The sequence below is a fragment of the Stigmatopora argus genome, chromosome 18 (assembly GCF_051989625.1).
Source record: "Stigmatopora argus isolate UIUO_Sarg chromosome 18, RoL_Sarg_1.0, whole genome shotgun sequence".
Taxonomy (NCBI): Eukaryota; Metazoa; Chordata; class Actinopteri; order Syngnathiformes; family Syngnathidae; genus Stigmatopora; species Stigmatopora argus.
The window spans coordinates 9263199-9289603 of NC_135404.1; the positions used below are offsets into that span (position 1 = coordinate 9263199).

General features: G+C 40.2%; 1 protein-coding gene across 1 annotated transcript in view; it reads left to right on the top strand.

The window, feature by feature from the left end:
• fbxl15 (F-box and leucine-rich repeat protein 15) overlaps positions 1-25999 on the top strand; it is a 76590-nt gene extending 50591 nt beyond the window's left edge. The window contains exons 7-8 of the transcript XR_013306200.1: positions 13756-13898; positions 25856-25999. The gene's annotated coding sequence lies outside the window, so the exon portion shown is untranslated. The remainder of the gene's footprint in view (positions 1-13755; positions 13899-25855) is intronic.
• The last annotated feature ends 406 nt before the right edge of the window (positions 26000-26405 follow it).

Consider the following 26405-nt stretch of genomic DNA (forward strand, 5'->3'; position numbering starts at 1 on the left):
GCAAATTAATAGGGATGTGCAAAAATAAATAGGGCAATGAAGTAGAATTGCATATACTGTATGTCTAATCGTGAAATTGTCTGGGATTTAATGATTGTTATTTAGGAATAAAAGGGGGGCATAGAGTGTAATTATCACCTCCAGGTGAGGTTTGAGGGTGTTTTTTTTCTTTTTTGGTGTATATTTATTATTTCATTGTTAGTGGTTTTGGACAGAGCTCCTGGAACAATATGTTGCACTTTAGGCTATAATTTCACACCCGGTTGCACATTTCCCTTAAAGCAACTTTTTTCTTTTTTAATTCAAACCCTCCTCCCATCTTACGATCCCCGTTCTATTGCATGACCCCCATAAAATTTGCCTTTTTGGTTGAGCAAGGGATATAAAGATCTATTTTATGTTATTGTTACTATATATTTTTTTGTTGACAATCTATGAAAGGGGGGGTCAAATGCAAAAACGAACCCCCCGCCGCTACATAGTCACTCACCCACTCCCACCGTATCTGTAAATGATGTCACCAATTGGTCAGAGGGGATGTCACATGACATAGGACCGGCAGTCCGAAAGGGATACCTTCAAAAATAATTATTATATTATTTTACCATTTTGTTTGGTGTTTTGCTTTTTTAAAAATGGCATTGGCTGTGTCAAAACACCACAGGACCATCCCTAAAATAACACAGGTATACTTAAACATATCTAATATCTTTAAAAATTCACTCATATATGAATATGAACACAATGTGAATAAATAAAAGAGAAATCTTGCATTAAACTGTAAAGTACATTCGAGCAGTATTTTTTTAAATATGTAAATATTCACTAACATTCACCAATATGATATATAAATAATTCCCAAAATATCAAACATATTCCCAAATTAAAAAGAATCCCAATTTGCCACATTACCAAAACTGAACAATACACATTCTAAAAAAATAGTTTTCCATGCAGTATCCTGCCTTCACATTTCCAAACAATACATATATACTGCCAAATAATGACATGTACATATCCCATAAATACTTTCTAAACATTCCACCCCAAAATGTAAATTTATTCCAAAAAACACTAAAGCAAATGCCATTGATATCCCAAAATGACAATAGTATTCTCATAATACCCCAATAAAACAGACAATTTGACCTATTGCACTCTAAATACAGTCACAATTATATAAATGTATAAAACATAGGTTTAGATAAACCTAAAATAAACGGATTCCATCTCACTACAGCACATGAATGAAACAACTCAAAAGCCCTTAAAGACTTCAAATCCCTCCTGCTTTAATTCATTATGTAGATTTGCATCTAATTATTAATTGTGCCCTGCAGTGCTGGATTAAAAATACAACCGTTTCCTGTCAAAAAAAAAAAAAAAAAGAAACCTCAAGATACAGTAGGAGTTTGTCATACAGCAGGGAACATGAGGTGAATCTCTTTCCGCATGGATAGTTTCAACTTGCGCACCCTTTTGTAGGATGGTCCCCTTTTTTGTCAATGTCACACAGGCCCAACATCTACATTTTTTAGTCATAAAGATGATATAGATGGAGGCAGGAGGACTGCAGCTGCCCCCCTCAGTGGCGGGTCGTGTCTGGCTGTAGGAAAATGGCATCCCACTGTGGATCCGCCCGAGGGGGTGTCCCAGCCTGCCGCCCGCCAGCCGCCCGTGTCCCTAGCAGACAGCCAACAGCTTCCAGTCACATGTCGGCAATATGGGAAACGGAGCTTGTGTCCATGTGGGTGCATAATAAAACACACGGAGGGGGGCTTTTAACCGGCTAAATGTTCCTACTTGTTCCCACTATTTCTAACCTTCCTTTGTCCCTGCCATTTTCTTTTTTTTTTATTCAACCACCCAAAATTCTTTGAGTAAAACCTCTCATTTTGTAGTGAACGTATTAAATCGCGTACAAATTCAAGCCGTCTTTTCCACTGAAAATCTAATTTTTAGGATCCAATTTCACAAAGTATTCATTAAAAACTAAGGTACAAATGACAGGAAAAATGTATGAATGGTCATTAAATATTTAAAGCTCAAGTGAAGACTTTTAGGTTAGTTTGGAAAAGAGATACACCTTTTTCATGTTTTACTACATACTAATATTTCACAATTTCTTGTCTTTATCGTTTTCTTTGGACCCCTTTTGTCTTCCTTAATGAAGCAGTGCTTGTATAAAAATTGAGATAAAATATTTCAGCAAAAACAGTAAAAAAAAAACAAGTATTAGGGACTATAAAAGTCAAATTTCGACTGGAGAAAGCGTATTAAGGTCAAAACAATGACGTGGTAATAAAATGGTGGTGTTTTCCCCACTTCTTTGCAATATAAACCTTGATATCTTATGAGCAGAATTACTAGCTCGGATATGGAACAGATTAAATTCCCAAGTCAAATCACCACCATTCTAGAAAGTGCTTCATTTCTGATGGTTCCCAATCAAAACAGAGCATTATTATGACAATACAGCCTGTGTTTTTCTTCCCTGTGAGGACGATGTTGCAGTATATAGCCGCTCAAAGCTCCTGATCACTCCCCTAAATGCGTCTTGTCACCTTCAGCGCCATCCCAATCATGAAAATGGCGACCTTGATGCTCGGGCTCTCCTCCCGCGCGCTGCCTCACCAAAGGGAGCGAGGATTGTTTAGTGCTCGTAAAGAAGCCGCCACTTTAGAACCAAGCTCTCCTCTTGTATGGTTGTGTGTATGTGTGTGTGTGTGTGTGCATTGTCGATGCTCCAGGCGAGCAGATTTGATTGTCTGGTGGTCCCATAAGGGTGTTTAGTGCGCAGAGACGGTGATGTTATGTGCGGCGCTTATCATGTAAGGTTGAACTTTAAAAATCCCCTCCGTGCCACTGTGATGTTATTGCCTGCCACCTCTGTATGTCTGTTACTGCTTTTATTGTCATTGCTTACTTCTCCATTCGAAAGGCCGCAGCCATAAAAAAAAATAGCCATGCTTTCATGGGCCTGAAAAAGTGACATGGTCGGGACCTCTTCCTTTACAAATTGGTGGGGCGTCATCCCCTAAAGTAGGATACTACTACTAATACTACTACTACTACTAGCCTAGCCTGCCGTAGGTGGAATAAGTAGGGCGCCATAATTTGCCAAACCCAATTCAAGAGAAGGATTTGCATTTCACTCTTTGTTCATTGGTAGGGGAAGGATTGAAAATGGCATTCTGAAATACTGTCCTTAATATTACGAAATGATTGAATATTGATGATACATTCTGAAAAATAAATCTTTTATGTAGCATACTTGGATATCTTTAAAATTCAATATTTAGAATTACACAATGAAAACGTTTGAGATGCTTTTGGATATATATTTCACAAAAAAAACAAGACAGACGTGATAAAATACTACCTGATAACTCGTGCATCAGTAAGAAAAAAAAGCATAAAGTATGTCATTAATACAAATGTAAATATTTCATGAAGAACATATCTCTGAAATGATGTAAGAAATGTTTCTAGTACATTACCATTATTCTAAATAATTCATAAAATCGCTACATAGACAGAAAAGACCCAAACATTCCTACTACGCTGAATCTACCATACCATTTTTTTTACCCATATATCCCCAAAATAATTTCACAAGACATGAAAATTCCAAAGTAAACTCAAAAGTTCAGTTCCATTTATTTTGTGATGAAATCCAATCTCAGTATAAAAAAGTCACCTCATTTCTTCACCATCTGCCAATCTGAACTTTTCCAAGTCAACAAGCTTCCCCAACAGTTGTTCTTGTTTTTCTCCTCCCAAATTCTCATTTTCATCTGTGGGCAAAAAAAAAAATCATCATAATTCTGCACCACGTTGTTTACAACGATACCCTCGCCAGCTTTTGAGATTCAAACGAGCAAAAGGTTTAATTACCAAATGATGACGGTGTCATATGGTGCCGTGATGGCGCCGGGGCGACTAATGAATGTGAGGAAGGAGGCAAACGTGGAGTTTGAACGACAGCGGGATCCACAGAATAGAGATGAGGGGGAAAAAAATGACAGAGAGACAGTCAAACATGCTTAATTTGTGATGTTGCGTGGCTGCTCATGGATTAAGAATACTGTTCGACTGTTGTCTGGCAGATGGGAAAGAAGCTGGAGGGGGCGACATATTTACATCTGTACATTATCAATCCCAAAACAGCCCTAACATTGAATTCCATTCATGTTTGAAAAGAAATGTTATGGCTTCTATTTGTCTCCATAAGGCGCTTTTGGACCTGCTAGCACATCAGGGCTGATTTCACGTTAGTTAAAGTGCCGCCGAAGAGACGCTCAAGATCAACCGGGCGTGAGCCCCGAATGACGTATTTATGGGTGCCCATCTCACATCGGCGATTTTGTCATTACAATTTGCACTTGTGCTTTTTATTTTTATGGGACTTCTCTTTCTTTATTGGCTGCAAGGTCTTTTCGTAACATGGGGGTGGACATTATTTCCTCCGAAACAAGCTTGCGTGAGTTGAGTTTGTCATTTAGCATTTTGTTCGACAAGCAAATTTGCCTAAGTTGTTGAATTGTTGAAATTAGAAACATGATGGTGATTGAATCCAGAATGTCCTAATTGTGATCAGAACTGTTGTCCTAGAGGTTAAAAAAAATAATGTTTTGGAGTAGTATTTTTCCCCCCCATTCATTTTCTGTACTGCTTATCCTCACAAGGGTCGTGGGGGGTGCTGGAGCGATTCCCAACCAACTATGGGCGCCAGGGAGGAGACACCCTAAATTGGTGGCCAGCCAATCGCAGAGCACAAGGAGATGGGCGACCATTCATGCTCACACTCATACCTAGGGTCAATTTAGAGCAAGGGTGTCAGACTCGGGTTGGTTTGCGGGCCGCTTTAAGGTCAACTTGATTTCACGTGGGCGGGACCATTTTACATATAATATTTAGATTTATCTTTATTATAAATGGATTAAAAGAACTGGATTAAAAGCTCTGAATATACCGTTTTTATAGATCTAAAACAATGTTTATTTTAGCTTTCTATATGTTTTTAGATTTTACAAAATGATTTTTGAACTAAAACACAGACAAAAATGGATTAAAAAAATTACAATTATTGATTTAAAAGGGGGGAAATCAGGAAATTTAATATACATCTATACTCTTCATTTTAACTTGATCCTAAAACAGAAAGTCGGCACTCATGATTTACTTTCCCGGGCCACACAAAATGATGCTGCGGGCCAAATTTGGCCCACAGGCCGCCACTTTGACACATGTGATTTGTTCAACCCACCTACCCTACCCTACATGGTTTTGGGATGTGGGAGGAAACCGAAGTACTCAGAGAAAACCCACGCAAGCTCGGTTAGAACATGAAAACTCCACACCTGGGTTCGAATCCTTGATCCCAGAGCTGTGAGGCGGAAGCGCTCACCACTCAGCCAGTGGAAAAATATGTAAAATATTTGTAGGCCGTCTTGACAAAAGTGAGGGTGCAAGAATGTCCATTTTACTGTTAGGGACCACTTGCATCCGGGTCAGGTGAGTGCAACAGTCGATAATGGATGTTGCTAAACAAGGAGGCTCAGGTGTTGCCGTGCCAAACACACAAACACGTCGGACTGCGTGGCATGGCGCCGCTCCCGTGGCTCCTCTCCCCAGGACGGGGAACATCTGTCACGGCGGCTGCCATCTTCCACGGCGGTCGTGGCGTCAGGCGAAAGTGGCGGGCGGGCGGGCGGGCGCGGCGACACGGCACACATGGGTGCACCGACAACAGCGCTCATTAACAGGCAAATGGAGCAGGAGCGTCCCGGCAAATTGAGCCAGATCGCCCGGGCGGCCAAAAGCCACCAAAATGCCAGTCTTGGTCCCCCACTCCTCCAAAAAATTAACATTTCGAATCACGTGCCAGCCTAAACATTATTCTTCATGATTCGAATCGGCCATGCTTGGAGCATCTCCGCTGAGCTCAGGTCCAGAGCAGCCAGCCTTGGACGCACCACTCAGCCTTTTGTGACCTTCATTGGGGCGAGTGGCAAATCCATTGGAAAATCATCAGCTGTGAGCCAAAAAAACGAGTGGTGCAGATAGGGAATGGAAATCAGGAATACGACTGGCTGGGTGGAGACTCTTTCTTTAACGTAGAACTTGTGAGTAGATTTCGCCAATGCAGCGAAATATGACCTACAAAACCGTAATTGCAATCTGTTAGTATGTTACTTAAAGTGGGGTAAAGTTGTCAACCAATACCTCAATTCTAATATCATGAAAATTTATTTGTGAGCCAGTCCACCAAAAAATGGAAATGTACTTTAACCTGTACACAATCCGCTGAACCAAGGGCGTAACGTTCCATCGATATAATTAAAATCAGCTCCAAATGCAGTACTACGCTGAAACGTCACCTTTTAATCTTGCTGTTTTCTCAAAATTAATGTTTTTATTGCTTTAAGTGTAAGTTTTGTCTTACACAGTATTGTATTTGACTGCTTTATCAAAGGTCCTTGAATTGAATGTGTTAGACTTTGTCACATCGGAGAATATAATCACAGCTCAAATATTATCGTATTGCCATGAAATTGATGATTTAAGGTAAGAAAATGAAAAATTGCACCGTCCTTATTGTCTTATAGTCTGAAAAATTTGATACTTATCACAGTTTGCTCCCCTCTCAAATTTAACAAAAATGTAATTTTGAGGAAATGTTGAAAATGTTTGCCCTTCAAGACTAGAGTTTTTGGTAGTCAGAAAGAAATTCTTCCAAAAAAAACCCTGTATCTCAGAGTGCTTTAATACAGGCCTTTTCAACACTATACAACTAAATTTTGTCCCAGCTGTCCAATAAAATGCACTTTGGGTGCTACTTTATCTCATTGCCTTCCATTGACAACGACTATGTCCAATCTGCTTTGACTAGGAGAGATGGCATTAGCTGCTAGCCTCTCCCAGTCCAAATCAACGACCACCACCAAGGAGTTAATTCGTTGCTTATGCATTTACACCGATGAGCCGGTAGGAAAATCTGTTTGAATTTGATGACTCGCCCCCAAAAAAGGTCGCCAAGGAACAGAAAGCTTGACATGTTGAATTAATTAGCACATTTTGTTTACCAAAGTGCTCTGATGTTAATTAATCCTCCGACTGTGCAAGCGAGGTACTTTCACGGCAGGTGAAGTGGACGTCTCGTCGGATTTCCGTCAACAGCTCTGAGCCACGCACGAGTGAGGGTGTTCGACATGATTGCTGATTAATAACGCCAATTAGAAGTCTCGCTGAAGCGTGATTGGGAAAAGAGGAAGGCCGTGAATACGAGCAGGAATAGTCGTCCTGTTTATTTCCTTGCGTTTTTGACCACCGGGGACAAAAATCTGCACTGTCAAAGGCAACACTACTTTTTTGCTCAAAGTACAATGAACAAGCAAAGTTTTTTTTCCCCAAGTGCTTACTCACTGCAGAGTCAGTAGGAAGGGTCTCAGCAGGGCTCTTGGCCGGGACAATGATGTATTTAAGACCCTCCAGAGGTCAGATGGACTTTGTCCACAGCATCACCGACAATCAATAGTGTTGATGCGTACTAAACTGAGAATGTGGGGGTCACAGAGAGTTTTTTTTCCACCTGAGAAAAATCCCACTCAGTGACTTTTTTTTTGCAGTAGGATGTGTTTTCCAGAAGGAAGGATTGTTGTTAGCAGGTAATAGGGGGCCATCCGTTTGAATTGCGAGAGCTGGCAGTGAATGATCACGATCCATTGTGATTGACGGTGATGGACGTCGAACCCAAATGAAAGGAATGGGTGCGTCAGCGTCAGTGGTAGACCGTTAGTGACTCACTTTTCCACCCTCATTTAATTGTGTTTAGCGTAAATCATAAAGTAACAATATTGTTAAAATAGAAGTTTATAATATTGCATTCGAATGAATAAATGTAGCATTAAAAATAGGGGAAAAAAACCTTTAGTTTTTGTAAATTATGTCTTATGCCCTGGAATCGAATCTCCTCTTCCCCCTCTCATATGAGCCGTAATCTTTATATGACAAATCTATTTGAAACCTTGGTGTAAAAGGAAGCTACTTTTTACCTTACTGGACATGTATGGCGTTTTGTATAAATATATATATACTGTGAAATCATAATTTGTAGCCACTTACTGTCTACCTCAATTTAATATTAACGAGAGTTTAAAAAAAATGCTGTTCTACATAGACTAGGATGCACCATGAATGGATATTTTAATAATCTTAATATTTTGGTATATGGGAGGTCCAGAGGTGTGTAACAATTTAATCAATCTGAACTGATGTATTGGTCTTAAGCACAATTGAATCAAAATTGTTGTAAAGATAAACTATCGGTTAGTCTTTTAGGTTTCTTTTGTTAAAAAGAAGAATTTTCATTAAACTGTCCAACAATCAAAACATTTAGGGGTTTGTATTAAATATTTTTGAAAACTGGCATTATTTTCCTTCCCCCCCATTCCCAAATTTGACAAAAAAAGATTCATATCAAATTTAAGAAGCCCGTACTATTTTGGCTTTTGTACTATTTTACATTGTAATTCTGTATCCAAATATCTAGTCAGGGCTCGATCACGCTTGGCTGATCGTCAGGTCCGACAAAAGCGATGAATGTGGAGGGTGTCTTTTTTGAAGAATGCTCTCAGTCATTTTGAAAACGCCTCGCATCCTTCACAAACAAATGGGTGCACCATCGTGAGCTGCAAAGTGAAATTGATCACGTTTTGAGAGCACACAACAGTGATATTGTGAATATATAAGAAAAACAAAGAGGTGAAAGCACCTCCTTCCCACCCCTTTCGGAGTTCGTCATCAATATTCACTGGTTCGTCATTGACGTTGGCAGCAAATTCTGGGATGGATGTTCTCCTTTTGTCACTGTGAGTCAGTGTCTAGAATGAAATTTTAAATGAGAACAATTCCCACTTACTTTTTTATGGACTCTGGTCACATGTCACTTTAATGATGGAGAACTTTTCAATTTACCCCACGTGGCTCTTCGCCACTATCCAGCCATTAAATAGGTCAGGGATGAATGTGCATGCTTTAACTCTTGACTGCGTGAAACAGATGAGGGAATCGGCCATTGTTGATAAAACCCGCCGACGCATAATCAATAGGAATATCCCAAAAATATATTGGGCTTTGTGCGCAAAACCAAATTTACCCATTAGTGTGATAAAGACGTCTCAGGTAGCGTTAAAAGCCAGTGAACCTGCTAAGTGCGCAGGTCGTAGGCGGGCGACAACCTCCCGCCTCGTTGTTGACCCGCGTCGGACGCGTGCGTGGGTCGGTAACACCGGCAGAACCCTGTGACGGACGGGGAAGCCGCCAAACTGTTGTCAGTGCGTGTCCAATACGTGCCTATTACAGCGCGATTAATGTGACAAACTGGCTGTAGTGTAGTTTGATTAGTGCTCGTCCATTACAGATTCTTTTGGGCCATTAGGAGGTGTCGATTGTTTATTGGCTGCTATTTATGGCTGTAGAACTAACTCCTGGTGCTCTGGATAACATAAACACGGATATATATATACACAAAAAAGGTTTTTATACTGACAAAGTATAAAATTTGCAAATGATAAATGTAGACAGTATATTTGTCTGTCTACTTGTGTTGCTCCACCATATGTTGGTGAATAGCAATTGTTTGAAAGGTTAGACACAGACTGTGTATGGGTTTTGCATTATTTGTTAGAATTAAGCTAAATAGACTGAGAGGCTAAGTTGTGTGTGTTTGTTCTGTACTGGAAATGTAATTCTGTTTTTGCTGTTTCTCAGGAAATTTAAGTTGAGAAAGAAAACAAACACTGTTTTTTTTGCACATTTTGGAACTGTATTTTGTTGGTTGGGATTGTGATACTTTACCATTTGTCGCTAAAAAAATATGATGCGTAAATTACAAACAGGCAACTCGCATTTTCCCACATTGCTATTTTCAAATAGGAAAACCTTATTCGCACATGCCATAAAAATACATGACACCCCTGGCATGCATATTGCAGCTTCAACTATTCCTCCGTGCTGCTTTGTGCAAAACCATTGTTTTCCTTTTTCCCCCAAAACAAGCAAAACTGTTTCCCTTCCAACCTTCAATTTCATGTTATTGACAAAAAGCGCAAATGATTTTGTCATAAAATTGCTAATGAGCAGGAGGCCCTTCCCTTTCATTGGGCGTCAGCTGAGGGCTTTTGACGGCGTTCAATGGCGCCGGCGCTAAACACTGGCACAATGTTGTCGCGCCTTTGTCCGCATTCATATCAGAATGAAGTTCTCGGAGGCCCGTGCTGATCAATCACGGAGGGGCTCCAGCTGTTCGCCACTCTTTGGCCCGACTTCAACAGCCGGCCTTACAAATTGTCCCTGAATGGCTTGGAACGAGACCCCCAGCCGCCCACTGGCCCCCCGCCCCCCATCCCAGACGCATGCCTCCTTGCCGCCTTCTGCTCGCCGCTATCAGATGGCCTGCTTTGCATTGTCGCACGGCTGGCCGCCATGCGCTCTATCTTGGATGCACGCCGGCTTTTATCGTGCGCTCCCTGATGGCCAGTGTCCAAAAGTGCTCAGTGGACTTGGCTGTCAAATGGGATTATTATGCTAAAGCGCTAACATCCTAGTTAGGACGCTCCCCCTACTAAACCATGATGATGATGAGAATGAGAGAATCATGGCTGTTGTTTAAAAGTAATGCACTGTTTCTGCTCTGTGAGTAGGGAACGAAAATGTCAAATAAGCAAATTAGTGATGGTGGAAATGAAGCAGAAGAAAAGGGATTTCATTGTGATGAACATAAATATGGTTCATTCAAGTTATATGCGCTTGAATTGTTTGTATACCTTTTGAAAGGCATTTTTATTTTTAAAAGCAAAGCCAGTTAAGAACTTTGCATCTGGGCTTTGAATTCTTCAGAAATGTCCGACCTTGGGATATAGCGAGGCAGATTTAAATCTTACTAAAATGTGCCATTCCGTTTTGTTAGTTCAAATTATAGACGGTAAAAAACACAACTGATTCAAATCCTGTTCAGTATTCACATTGGTGCAAAATGCAAATGTCAAGTGTTTTTTTTCATTGTGGTTGCACGCCTACTTTTTGTCAACACTTTTGGGAACTGAAATATTAGTATCTTTAAAAAAAAAAATGAAATTCCAACATATTTTATTATTGGATGTTCCTAGATAGATTGGCAATTTTTTTACACTGTGTGAAAATCATGTGGCAATTCCATAAGTAAATATTATTTTGCTTTAAATTGACTCCACTACAGTATATTATTACAATTAAAGTAAACCAGATTATGCTTTCCTCTTAATAATTTATAAAAATGAAACATAACAGTGATCATTTTCCTTAACTTTTGTCAACAGCGTCCTATGCAATGCTGTATTTTTTTTTCTGACACTGATCACGTAACCGAACCTGAAACCAAAGTCTAACATTATACATATCTTTGAATCATTTAAAAATGCACAGAAACTAATCAAAGAATTTCGACGAGAGCCTGATTGAGGTCAACGGCACAGTAACGTACGAAAGCACTGCGGAGTCTCGTCATGATTTATGAGCGGGCCAGCCGCACATATTATTATGAAATGAGTTTATTAGTTTCAGAGTGAGTGTGACAAGCTCCATCGAGCTACATGAACGCCTAATTTGCCTCTGTGGAAAAGATTTCAAGAGCTGCAATAGTGAATAATTACAACTCCTGCTCAGTCATGACGTTCTCGCAGTAAAGCATTCAAGTACAAGAGGTTTTTTTTGAGGCAGCAGTATAAGATTAAGCTCAATGTTTCATTTTAGTTCCCAATGAGGGAAAAGTAGTGATAGAATGGACATTTTTTATTAAAGTAGTACTTGAAAAAACAGTAAAGTAGACAAAATTGCATGGCATTTACTTCTTTTCTCACGTTGACACAAATTTAAAGTACTTTATTGAAATCCCAGCTGGATTAGTAGGATAAATATATTTATTTTTTTACCTGCTAACACAACCGACATGAAATATCTTTGTCCTCCTGAAACAAAAGGGTGATTAGCATCCAAGGGCTGTTATGTCATCTACATATATATAAAGATAAATGATATTATGGCAAATCCCACTTAATGACACACTTTTAATTTTCCGAACAAGGCCATTTTCTGGCTTGCGAATCAAGTCCAAGGAGCTAATTACGCAGAGGGGGGAAAAAGGGAAAGGAAAAAAAGTGCCCATTTTCAGGGATAATGGAAGAGAAATGTTGTAGATTAATGGTGCTATTTATCTTTTTTAAATTTCTATCTTTTCCACCGACGTTGGCGGCGGTGCTCCCCAAGGAAAATATTCATAAAATGGAATTGAAGTGTGATAGGTTAGCACCACTTCTTCTTAAATTGAATTTTGTGGGACACTATTTTCGTTTTTTTTTTTTGCACCATATCTAAAATCGAGCTGGATCATGCATCTTTGTCATGACATATGCTCTATTCTCATTTCAAATTATTTAAAATAAGAATAAAAAAGCATGTCCCAGTGTCTGCTGACAACACCAGCAAGTGTCAGCCATGTGTTTCCATTAGGGGCCCCGGGGCCGTCCGGGGGTTTGTTGGCTCTATTATTTTCCATTTGAGTCTTTTATCTTGATTTAACGTGAGCTTTCCTGAACATTTCCAACCATCCTCCTCCCCTCCACTGCCGTTCAATTCTCCTTTTTAGCCACTCAGAATTGCTGTGGTAGTGTAGGAGGGGTCTCTCGGGGGACGCTGTGTAGATCGGTTCAAGGTGGAAGAACTATCTTTAGATTTGCAGCGTGGTTGCAAATATGAAAGACATGGTAAAAAGATCGAAAGTCATCATACCAACTTTGGTGTTACAGTTTTGTTCATAATCACTATTGTAAAAAGTGCAAATGTGCTGGAAATGCTGTCATTTTGATTGTTTGAAGTTCATAAATACCTTTCACAATGTTGTAAAATATTTTTACATCAAAAAATGCTATATTTATAACTATCTAAACAGAAAATAGAACAACATAAACTAAAATCACAAGAATATGAATATGTTTTATCCAATCTGGTGAATTTGCTATTGCACATTTTGGAGGAAAAAATATGCAAATGATCATTAAAAAGTTAGTCTATCATAAAACATATATGTAAATTATAACAATCTTTTAACTGATATTCATTGTATATAAAATGGTGAAAATGTGTAAAGGGGTTAGATGTTACAAATTGTGTTCTAAATAGACATACATTCATTTTTTATTAGTAGGTAAATGAATAAATATGACATTTAAATTTTACAATATTTCCACACACCCATTTCAATTCATGTTAATGTTATTTCTAATAATGACGCAGAGATGACAAAAGCCAACAAGTTGGTCTAATAATCCTTTTTATTAACTACCGATTTTATTATTTTTTTTAATGCATGAAGCCTCAACATGTACATGAAGGACACCAAAAGTAATTCAATAGATACATGTTTGCAACCCAAAGACATCATTCCTCATTTAAATCTGTTTGTGTGTCTTCTGGTCAGTTCTAAAACACTACAGACAGCGCTATTATTTCACTGCTCTCAATAAAAACATAAAGAAGCCTGTCAGTCTCCTCGGTCGCATGTTATTACTTAAACTCTGAGAAATTGTAACGTTCCGCTCTGCACTCGGTTCGGAATTGATGACATTTTGTCCGGACACGTTGCAAATGTATCATTTCTTGCACGGCAACCCCTAAAGGACTGTCCTCATTTTTTTCCCTTTTTCTTTCCTCCCTCAGATTCCTATTTAGAAATTCTATGAGCTGCAAACCTTAAAGAATATATAACACAGAGGCTCTCCCGATCCTGACCTGTTTATGCCGCATGCAGGAGATGATATGCTGTCAGGCCCCCCAGCGAAAAAAAAGGCCCCCCGAATGAGGTGAGCTATCCTTTAAATTGCCAGGGTGATAGTTGCAGATAATACCAGAAATAAATCAGAAGGCGGTGGCGGAATATTTCATTTGTTATCCATATTCCTTATGGGCAAGGGGTAGGTGGTGGGGGTTTGATAGCATAATGTATAAGCGGCCATTTTTTTTTTCTTTTCACCCCTGTGGAATTGCGACACTTGAGATGGTGATTTTTACGTGTGAAGACAGTACATATGAGCTGCCAGACTGCCACTGATAAATCCACGAGGCACAGACAGTTACTGCTTGTAATCTACTGCTATTTTCAATATACTTTTATTTTATTTTATTCCTGTCAGGCCTTCAAACTAGCAGATACAACCGTTTTTTTAACACAACCATTTCAATTCTAACTACGGCGTGAACCTAAAATGATTCGAGATGGCAACATTGGATATCCGTGATGAAATATTTTGTAGAACAACTTATTTGGACAACTCACATGAATGTACAAAATACAAAATATTCATTTAGGCAAGGCACTTGTGGTCATTGAAAGGAAAAAAAAGGACTATATAAAACTATGCAATAATAACATAATACACACAAGGCATTAAAAAAATACGGTTATGATAAGTCATAAACAATAGAATTGAGCAAAAGGGTGCTGTATATTTAAAAACTCTCAAATAAGAAATAACGATTACATTGAAATCCCATTTAAACGTAAACCATATTTTTTGACAGTAAGACACACTTAATTTTTATTCCACTTCCATTTTATAATTCCTTATTACCTCATTAGCTGCCATGGAAGGCACCGTTTTGAAATGAACGAATGTGATTGTGGATAGGAAATTGGTGCAGGAGGCCACGCACTTTATCACACAACACACAAACATCTGGTTTTGTGAGGGGAAAAATGAAAGCATTTCATTATGTAATGACAGTATGAATGAGCTACAAAGTGCCCATAGGCAGAACAAGCCTGCGAGCCAAATCAGATCTCCTAGTGGGCCACTTCTGGCCCCAGGGCCGCACATTTGACACCACTGGTCTATTCCAAGGAAGCAGATGTGCTATCTTCTACTCTGCTAGTGTGGCCTTTAGTTATTTATTTTTATCATGATGTTTATCAATATAACTTTTCCAGGTCAGTTAGTCCAGTTCTTGTTGTAGAAAATGCATCCGCTTTGCAATTGATGATTCTCGTTTTATTAATAAGTTGTTTTGGTGGGACACCAGGGCCTTTTTGTCGCATGACCGTACATTATGTCCACGCAATGACACCTCCAGACCTCCCACTGCTGCCCCCCCATCATCCACGATGGCACTTTTAATCTTTATTTGGTAGCATTCATCCTCCCCAGACCTCTCGTAGTTGCGCTCATTTCTCCTTTGCCCATTTTCGGCTAATTTCGCCACCATCTGCCCTCAGCATCTGTCGGTCAGGCGCGGAAGAAAAAGAGAGCCGGGTTGGGGTGGTGCTGTTTTGAGGTGGGGAGAAGAAAAGGAAATGTCGCTTTCATTCTTGTAACTTTCTTCTAAGGCCGCTGCCCCTCTCTTAGCCCTTTTAAGTCTAATTCTCCATGTAAACCTCGGACCTGCTTCCTCCTCCCAGTGGTAACACACGAACGGGGGCAGGGTGGGGAAAGGTGGGGGGGTCATATCCTTTCCATGTCCGACCGCTTAGTCAATAAGCACTGTCAACAGGAGTACACAAAAGATCAGAAAAGTGCAATTGTCATTTTTGGACAATGGTAGCCAACTCTTATAAGGCCAAGACCCTGAAAGAGGGGAAGGCCGGCCACCAGTACTAGTCCCCCCCTCCCCACCACCACCAAGCCAGTTAACCACCCCAACCCTCCAAAAAGCATTTGAAAGGGTTTGCGGATTACAGGCATTCTTCAACATGGCCGCAGTTACCACGGAGAGCTCCTCGCGGCCCTTCTACCGAACAGCCCCCCCACCCTCGCCCTGCCTTTTCCCAGCTTTGTGTTAGCCATGTTTGACAGACACAGAGCCCGTCATAATCTCTTCCCCGCGGGGACCAGCGCCGTTTGTTTGGCAGCCTCGACAAATATATTGAATCCCTCTCCTCCCTTGCTTTGTCTGTTCCGCTGTAGCCCTTTGGCCGGCGTCTAATTAATGCTTTTCAAGGCCACTTCCTGTTCTTTGTGCGCGCCGCCGCCTCCCACTGATTTTAATCCCAGATTTAAAGAAGAAAAGTCAGCTCCCCTCTGTTTGAGTGGCCATATAGGGATTAAAATAACAGTTGATGACTTTTACAAATATTCATAGCTTTATATCCGATCTACAGACATTCATCCAGAAAGGTCAGTCGCACTGTTTACCAAAAAACTCTAACTGCCAACTTTTTTTTGGCTCTTTTTCATTTCGCTAAACCGCTCGCATATAAGCGTGTTTTGTGCAAGTTAAAGTGGGCATCTGAGCCTAAAAATTTTTTTTATATTAAATATTTCTTCACAGTTTGAGCTACACTTTACGCACAATGATTAACTTTGCCATTTTTTTCCAATAAGACCTAATGTTTTTTTAAACTGAAAAACTAACATTAGACAGGTATCTAATATTACAAAGTCTGCCACGTCTAGATTCACATCAAGATTTTAATGGTCTTTAATCGATTTAATATGAAATTCTGTACAAGTTTAACACACTTCCATTTCACCTAAAGCAACAATAGTACCAAACAATTCGAATTTTTTAAATCATTTTAATCGAAGTCAATTGTTGTTTTCTGTTTCAATCGATTTGATAGTTGCTTAACCTATTATTTTTTTAATCACTTTAGACCACTGTTATTGGTACTCGGACGTTTGGTCGCCGGACGTTTGGTCGCCGGACGTTTGGTCGCCGGACGTTTGGTCGCTCGGACGTTTGGTCGCCGGATGTTTGACAACATGACAGAGAGTTTACTGTTGAAACCAGCTCTCAAAATTATATTCATGAGAGAGAGTTTAATTTCTAAATATCTACTGTTGAAACCAGATCTCAAAATTATATTCACCCGGGCGACCAAACGTCCGGTCACGGTGTTATTAAATTACTATCATGAATTGTCATTCGCCCCTCCCAGTCAAAATGGATTGGTAGCCAATGAGTCAAACATTTTTTTTAATTATCAGAGGCATAAAAAATTGGAAATGTGCTTATTGAATTTAAAGAACCAACCGCCACTTTTCCAGCAAAAACCAGAGCTCTCAGGATTATGTCTAGTGAATAACTGGCTGTGATTTCCATCCAATCAATCAAACTGGGGGGGTCTTACAGAAATGATTTTCTATCAGCCCCTCCTTGTTAGAAATGGACATCCATCGCCGTCAACAGAACCATTCTTCTCGGGGAAAAAAGAAATTAGAAGGCCTCGCAGCACGACATGTTGAAATTAGCCACTTCCTCGTTCTTGTTTAGAACTTTGTTAGTGTTTTTTCACGCTCAACGCTTTTTACTGTATAGCCTTCATGTAAAGGAAGACCGTTTGTGTTAATGACACGCGAGGAGCACATCTCCATAAGGGCTGATCTACAGCTACCGTGGCCAACTATAGCAGCTATTTATGGCCCCTCCCTCTGCGAAGGCGACATAATTGGTTCTCCTGGCGTGCTCCCACCCCCGGTGGGCTCCGCGGGGAACACTTTGATAATATTGCGCCGCATTATGTGCGCTAACTTTGCGACAACGGATAACGTGCGCTCGTCTTTATTGCGTCGCTTTCCTAATGGCCATCTCTGAGTTCCGCCTCTGGCAAATAAATAGAAACTGACACAGTCATTTACTCAAATCTTCTTAACTGTTTTTTTCACCTCCCTTCTCCCCCCCTGAGTGTTATTCTCCCTGGAACAACAATTATTCCAGAACGGGAAAGCTTTGTGCCTGCAGGGTTGTAGAATGAACATCAAATCTCAGTGAAAATTAAAATATTGAAAGCTTTTGGGAGCATTCGCTTGGCGAAAAACAGTGAAGCTCAGTTCTCTTCCTTCACAAATTAACCTTTCACTGATAGGGGCAATGGCTCTCATTTAAATGGAGGACTTTCAATTCCCTAGCCTCAGAATTTTATTATCGAGGAGAACATGCCGATACAATCCGCTTTGGAATGCTGCATCTGTTTTTTTGTTGAGGGGCGTTAGCTTTTTCAAAATACAATGAAGCAACTAGGAATGTTTCAATGGCACTTCTTATAGGCATTTAAAAAAAAAAAAAAAACTATCTCTTAGTTTTCACTATAACCTTTGATAACAATTTTTAACTCATTTCTGACATCAATGGACATCCAATCCATTTGGACTGAGAGGGGACGCAGTGAATAATTACCAAATAGGTTGACTTGTCCTGACAATGAATTTCTTCAGAATAAAGTATAGCATAGACTTAAATGATAGAAAAAGCTATATTGTTAAATAAACAAAGTAGTGTTTAACAGCCAACATTACATCATATTTTTGGGCAACGTCATTACAAGCACCTCAATATGGACAATATGCAACTAAAAACCCAATAAAAAGACAGCGGCACAGATTATTAATTTGCTTAACCTCTACCAACTAGGCTCAGAAAATGGGTCATCATTACAAGAAAGCTTGAGGTGACAAAATACTTTTGCACAGCACATAATGGGTCATTTTTGCCTTCAGTATACCAAATCCTCAGATATTGTTATAGCATATCTGATTGATTTAGCCAAAGGGTCGCGTCATATTTTGTCATCCATTTCATATGGCCCTTGGAGGACTATTTTCTAAAATGAGGAATGGATTTGGATGTGGGCCCCCAAAATGCACCCAGAAGTGTCCCCAATTGCTGAATATTGCACTGCTGGCCCACTTTGTTGATGGACTCCAGTCTGTCTGACATAAATACTCCCTCACAGACACACAAATGAGAATTGCCCCCACGGGATCCAATGAGTCTATCATACTTTGGCTAAACATAGACTGGGAATTAGTTGAGTGGATAATCAATTTGACAGAATGCCTCGCAGCCAGGGGGTGACTGAAAATCACCGAATAAAAGAATATTTAAAAAAAATGCAACTTGTAGTTTCAGTTGTTATAAAACCGATTGTGGTCCCAATACAATTTCATCACCAGCGGGGCAAACTACAAATGTCTGGGGGTGCTTTTTAGCTGCAATGCAAGTCAACGCTTAGCACCTCTGAAGCAAAATGACTTGGGAATAATTACTTACTATAAACTCCGGCCTCTCTGGGGAGCGATTTGCTGAGCCCAGATGGCCACGGAAATAGGATTTTGGTGGCACGCGCTGCTCACAAAGGGATAATCAATTACCCAAATATCAATCGTAACGCAAATGGAGTCTTGGAGGAGGGCGTTTGAAAGCTGATGTTTCGTCATCATTTTGTCCGTTTGTCACATTTGGGGGGTCAAAATGATTAAAAGCAGTGAATCTGTAACGCACGGAAGCATTTCAACAAAGAGGGATGAACAAAAAAAATGACCACAACAGGGGTGGGTAAAGCATGGTGCATGGGTAAAATACAGGCCCTCTGTTCCCATAATCTGGCCCACAATGCATTTGCATATACAAGCGTCATGGAATATTTCAATTGGTTCTGAATGTTTCAATCAATTTTCATTTCAAATCTCTAATATCCATTATTGAATTAAGTCAATGTCAAAAAAATATTTGAAAAAATGTTTGTATCTAATATTACTTTTTTTGTAACGAATTAATCAGCAGCCAGTGGTTATTTTTTTGAAAATAAATGAATGATCATTAATTTCTATTTTTGGGACTTACAGTTCTTACAATGCGTATTTTTTTACATAAATGTTTAAAACTGCTTGTTTAAACAGAAAAAAATATCACTTGATATTTTAGGAAGGGATTGATATGGGTTTGTTTTGTCTACAAACATGCGGAATGTTTTATGGACTCCAAATACCTTATTTGCATAATATTTCTCCAACAAAGTCTCTGCAACAGCAACAGAAATTATGAGAACATTTGTATAATATTTTTTTAATGTTTCTGAGCTATTATTTCCTCTATAGCATCAGCATATCCCCATAACAAAGTGCAGCAAAAAAAATCCCTTTAAAAAATTCTCCCTAATGATAATAAATGATAATGTTAATGAGTTGTCCAAACATAACAAATGGAAAGAATTACCGCCTCCAAAACAAGCTTGCATCATTAACGTATGATAAAAAGGAAACAATGTGGGGATATAACTTGGAAAACAGGAGCTTGTAGTCAATATTGATCAGATATTTTTGTGTAGCCAACTGTAACATGTTGTTATTACTAATTTGAGAACTTGAAATAGGTCAAAGTGGCTGAAGATGATCAAATGTATGTGTACGTGGAGGGGGGGGCAGAGTGTGTTTGTGTGTGTAATAATATGCATCCAAAAATGATTGGTTGATTCTGAGAACCACCATATTGCTGTCATTAGAATGTGTGCAAATTTTTGTAATCATCCCAAAGATTATAGCTCTTATGCATCACGTTAATGGCAGTAAAAACCTTTGAACTGTTTTATTTCATCTAATTTTATAATCGTGGCATTTAAACAGGCATGTGTAGACTTTTTCAACCACTGTTATCTCATGTGAAACTGTGTTTTTCTCATTGGGTATATTACAGAGCAATAGTTGGAAATCCACGATGTATCACGGCAATATAAAAAGCAACTATTCTTACAGCGCAACTGTTGACCAGTCCTGGGTGTAAATCCACCTTTCACCTGTAGTCACACTAACATTAATGCCTACTACTTTAGTTTGGGAACTCTGCTGTCTTGCCTCACTTTTGCAACAAGGACTCGCTTGTATACTGCAAAAACTATACAACTTACTGTACTTTTTGCTTTCACTCTCTCCTTATCCGTCTCACCTTGATGTTACTCCCAAGCAACTTGAATCCATTTTGCGGCAGCTTTCCTCCGGAATTCTGGGATTACGCGCCGAAGCCGTTTTCTGTCTCACTCCCTCCCCGCAACGACGTCCTTGTCATTGTAACGCTACTGTTAGTCCTCGGCCCTGAGCGCTCCCAACACACACTCAATCACACCCGTGCCCCACTACACCTCCTGTAACCGCACGGCAGCCCGCCGCCACCATCTCAATTTGTATTTCATCTCAGACTTGACGCAGAAGAAGGGAGGATTTGTCTTGATCGTCCACTCTCCCTTGAGCAGGTAAATCTTGGGACTTCATGACTGGCTAGCCTTAACCACATGTAACATGATTCATGTTACTCTACACACATCCACACACACACACACACATGCACACTCACAAAACAAAGGTCATACTTGGCAAACGCTCCCTATTTTCCCAGGAGGCTTTGCAGTATCTCAATGCCAACCCTGTCACATTTTGGTCTCACCTGATTTGAAGTTGACATTTGTTTAGATTGATTAGTTTGCGTAATCTCAGAGATCGGTGGGAGCAGTGAGTGTCCACGTTCAGTTTCAGTTTCAAAACTACATTTATACTAGTTAGATGTCGAACCGACATGAAAAGCAAAAAGCTGTCTGTGAGCGGAAAAGTAAAAGTCTGTACATCATCATTTACTGTGACAGGTGTATTTTTTATTTTTTTGACAAAAGTGCAAGAGGCAATTCCAGATTATCAAGTTTACGATAGAACATATGGCATGGTGGACTCCGTTCATGTTTACACTGTGTTTATTATATATGTATGTGAACCTTTCCTAAGGTGAGTCCACATTGCTTTGATTTGAAGCAGAACATATCAAACAATATATCGTCATCCTCTCACAAGTAACTCAATTCACTTGAACACGGTTGTTAGCACAGTGAACTGCCCACTTGCTCTCCGGCACAAGCTCGTCATGGTGATGACGCCCCATAATGACAGAGCACACATTGGCCAACGCGCAGGGTGAAAGTTGTAAACGATGCGGCCTCTTAAATCACAATGTAATCGGTCCTCTGTGCCCGACCGTCCATGCGTGTTGGACGCCCCGTTCTGGAGAGTAAAATGCTCTGTCTGACCCCCAGCTGTACCCCGCTTTGCATTTTTCACCGCCTCCCGTCTCCATCTTAAAAGCACAAAGGAGTCAATGATTGCCTTTGTTTTGTCGCGAAGCAAATGCCAACAACAAATCCATCAAACGTAGCAGCGGCCAGCGCATCAGCACTTTTTGTCCAGCTCACCAGAGGCCTCAAATGCACATTTTGCGTCCCCCGCCCTGCCTCCCTTCTTTCCCCACAGTGTAGCGGTCCCTCAGAGTACACGGCGGACTTGATAAATGGCTCGAGTGGAATTCACTGAAAAGGGAGAAGCGGATGCTCAGTCACTTCATCTGAGAGGGTTCACTATTTTTCGGCTCGTACAACATCCTGCCGTTAAAGCACGATAAACAAATTCCCTTATGCTTTTGCGCAAGTACTTGATTCACAAAGATAAAGAAAGAAAAATAGAAACACAAAATCTTGACACTTGTGTATTAACTAATTGGCTGCCATTTAATAGGGGGACTATACATCTGGTTTTATGCAGAACTGTCCTTAATTTAAAGGCTTTCTTATGCAGCCACGAGCAGGAAGGACACTTATTTTTCTTCCACTTGCAGTTCCACCTGAATGCAACACGGTACTCGGACGTTTTGTCGGAAGACGTTTGGTCCCCAGACGTTTGTTCGATCGGACGTTTGGTAGAACGGACGTTTGTTCGCCGGGTTCGCTCGCTGTCAAATTATGACAGAGTTTACTGTTGATATTTTGATATTAGATATTTAGATATTAAACTCTCTCTCTCTCTCTCTCATGATTATAATTTTGAGACCTGGTTTCAACAGTAACAACCCGGTGACCAAACGTCCGTTCTACCAAACGTCCGGTCGACCAAACGTCCGGTCGACCAAACGTCCGGTCGACCAAACCTCCGGTCGACCAAACCTCCGGTCGACCAAACGTCCGGTCGACCAAACGTCCGGTCATGATGCAACGCGCCTCAGTCTGTTCGTGAGTGCTCACTGCATTGAGCAGCTTAAAGTAGCCAATATTAAATACTTCATAAAGTGCTATTTTACCCAATAAGTCATTTTTCATTTTCAAAATGACTGTCAGAAAGAGGGAATCAGGTTTACCGTATTTTCTGGACTATTAGTCGCACTTTTGTATAGTTTACGTGGGCCTGCTCCCAATACTTGAGTATTATGTGTAAGGTTTTTTTTTAATTTTTTGAGATAGATACATTTTTAACACCCACGCTGTACTAAAGAAGGAAAAAAAACTAAAGAGATCTGAAGCCCTTCAAGTAAACAAATGTTCCTTTTGGTGTGGTGCTCGCTGCAGACAGCTGCTCAAGAGCAGAATGATGTATGCAAGTATGTAATGTATGTAATCATATTTATCACACAATGCTTATAGCAGAACGCTATTAATTTACCTTGCCGCCCCTCCTTCTTCTCCTCTCCACACGCCTGGTGACACTTGAACATAATGCATCACTTGCCTCTCGCAAATGACTATTCTCGCATTGACAGAGCATTATTTTCCTTGTTATTTTCTCAAACTTTCTCGGCGACAAGTAAATGGCCTCCGATGGAAATTTCGTCGGAGAAGAATTAAGCCAAAGTGCGCCTTGCGTATTTAATGGGAAAAATAATTGCACGTCAGGTGAAACAAAGCATGCGGACGGACGCAATTACGCACCTTTGTTTTCTGTTTATTTCATTTTGGCAATTTCCAAAGAACAGCGCACCATTTAGAGTTGAAAACGCTTGACTTTTTAAATGGTGCCAAATAATTATTTCAACATTTAGCTCAAGTTAACACTGATGAAAATGACCAGATGGTAACATATTACGCACTGGTGGCCATGACTCTTTTACTCTTTGCACGGTAGTTTGAATTGCAATTCCTTGTCAAGAAATGACAATTTAAGCTAAATGAATGCAATGCACAGCGCTATTAATATATCGTCGCTGACACTGCTGTTAATTAGCCTGACAAGTTGCTATCACACACAGACACAAAATACACACAGCTTCATTGTTAACGTTCAGATGACGAGGGCTTTAAATGTTGCACTACTGTCTAATCAACTCTGGTGGAACTTGCAGTTGAAACTTTTGCTATGGTTACTGAATGAGGCAGTGACTAACTTCCTTTTAGTAAAATTTTATACAGTTTTGTTTACGATCCCTAAATTAGGAGTTATACTTTTTTTAACTGTCTCTAACTTCTCTTTCGTACTCAGCAACTTGTTTACAATTTTTGATACATTTCGTAACTCTCCCTTTCTAACTCAAGCTGAATATTGTGTTTTTCAAGCTGCTTTTCAAGTGTTATACTTATTTGAAAACACTTTTAGTCACATGGCAGGAAATATTGTGCAATACCTCACACAATTTTTCGTATTCTGTTAGTAAACATGATGAAAAAACATTATGACTGCGATCCTTTGCTTCATTTTTCCACCCCATTCCCTAGTAAATTCTCATGATATAACAGGTCAGAGAAGACATTATGAAGGCAAAATCATGACCGTAAAATAGACAAAAGAAGATGAAAGCGATATGAATACATTGGTCACTTGAAATAAATCCCATTTTGTTTGCTGTAAGGCTTTGAGGTCTGCAGTTGTCCGCTTCATGCGTTTCCCATTGTGACAGCGTAGCCATCTTCATTGTCTTTGTCCTTACTTCGGACCCAGAGGTGATAAATAACACGCCACTTGTCCTCCTCGATTGAGTAATGTCCGACGCTTCGGTCTCGGCTTGAAATGTTGACTTACTCTATATCCTAATTCCAGAATAGTGGGCATTTCTTTTCTTTTTCTCTTCCTCTAATCGGGTCATGTGTGATTTCACCTCACTTGTGTGTGCATCATCAAATCTAAACCAAATTCCCTGTTTTGTTCCAATCAAATTCGTTTTTTGTTTTTATTTGTCTTATTTTTTCCCGAGCGAATGGAAGGAAACGCACGGTTTACTTGAAAGAGCTGAAGGGGGCCGGGGTAGGAGGTTGTATGTTAATTGTCATAGTTTATGACTGTTTGTCCACACTGTTATCCTTTGTTTTATGGGAGCGAAGCACGTGAAAGCTCAAAGTCAAAGTCAATATGATGAGGTATTAGCCTCGGCAGCCATTGTGCTCACGCATGTCAAGGTTGGGTCACCGCGGGCGGGATCGTCCCTCTCTGGCGGCTGCGTCTTCCCGCCGTGAGGTTGCTGGGTGCTTTGGGGGTGCGTGTTTTATCTGTGCTCACCTCATCACTGCTCAGATGGGCTGTGCAGGGCTAGTCGTAATAGCCTCTTTAACCTTCTAAATGATGACAATTGTCGAAGAAAACAATAAGCTTTTACACCAACCACAGAGGCTAACGCTGGGACATATTGTGGTTCATTACAGAAAACAGCAAGGTCTGAAAAACAAGAGCTTCATTTAGAAAAGAAAAGAAAATATATATACCAAGTCTTAAATTTTCTCCAAAATAGACAGGGCGCCTTATAATCCAGTGTGCTTTATATATGGGGAAAAAAAATAAATGTTTCATTCATTGAGGGTGCGCCTTATAATGCGGTGCGCCTTATAGTCGTGAAAATACAGTATATTTATATATTTATCACTGGAAATGTGTACATTTATACTGTCCTGTTTCCAATATGACCAATTGCAAAAGTTGAATTATCCAACTCCTCTTCAACATGTTTCATCTTGTCTGCTTTTTAATAGAATTTTGTACAAACAAAAAAATCCAAGTTGTTGATTGGTCAATCTCTTGTGCCAGTTTCCATTTGATGAATCTGAAAACACGGACAGTTACGCTTTTTCCCGTTTGGTTGGGTGTCTTGGTTGTTTTAGTCTACTATTATGTGGCGATAGCTTCTCATTCAGGGTTTCCGACTTGGTAAAAACGAGACTTTCCTTATCTTGAAAAAAATGATTGAGGTCAGTGTAGGTTCATGCCCGTCGATTATTAGTTCACGCATTCATTTTTTTGTTTTTGACATTGACTTTTAGGTGGGATCCGGTGGCTTTCTAGTGGGCTATTTCCCCATCTGCTGATGAGTCCTCCCACATGCTTTGATGAACTTGTACTCCAAGGGCAGCCATGTTGTTCATCCCGACACCAGCCAAGGAGGCAAAAGGACGGCATGCATTTGTCCCAAGGTGAGAAGCGCACTCCCCGACGTTAAATAAACACTCGCGGACCCCTGGCTAGCGCAACCCTGGCCACTGCGAAATGCCATTGGCGTGTCCAGATGATGGAGAGCTATTGTTATCTATCGCCCCTGCACTTTGCTGAGGCCAGCCGGGAGGTCGGTATAGGCTCGCCCACTCACGCCGCCGTCTCCCAAGAAAAATCTGCCGATGTTTTTTCTCGCAATAACGTTTGATGTGGAGGAAGGGCGAGGGAAAAAAAATTAACCAACGAGGGGCGGCGTCAACGAGTCTGCACGCTACACTAAGCGGCAACGTGTATTTCTGCGGACGATTCAATCGATAGCATTTTGACAAGACTTGTTGGAACATGCCTCTTTATTTGACGGCGTGGCTTCCCGTTGGTCGG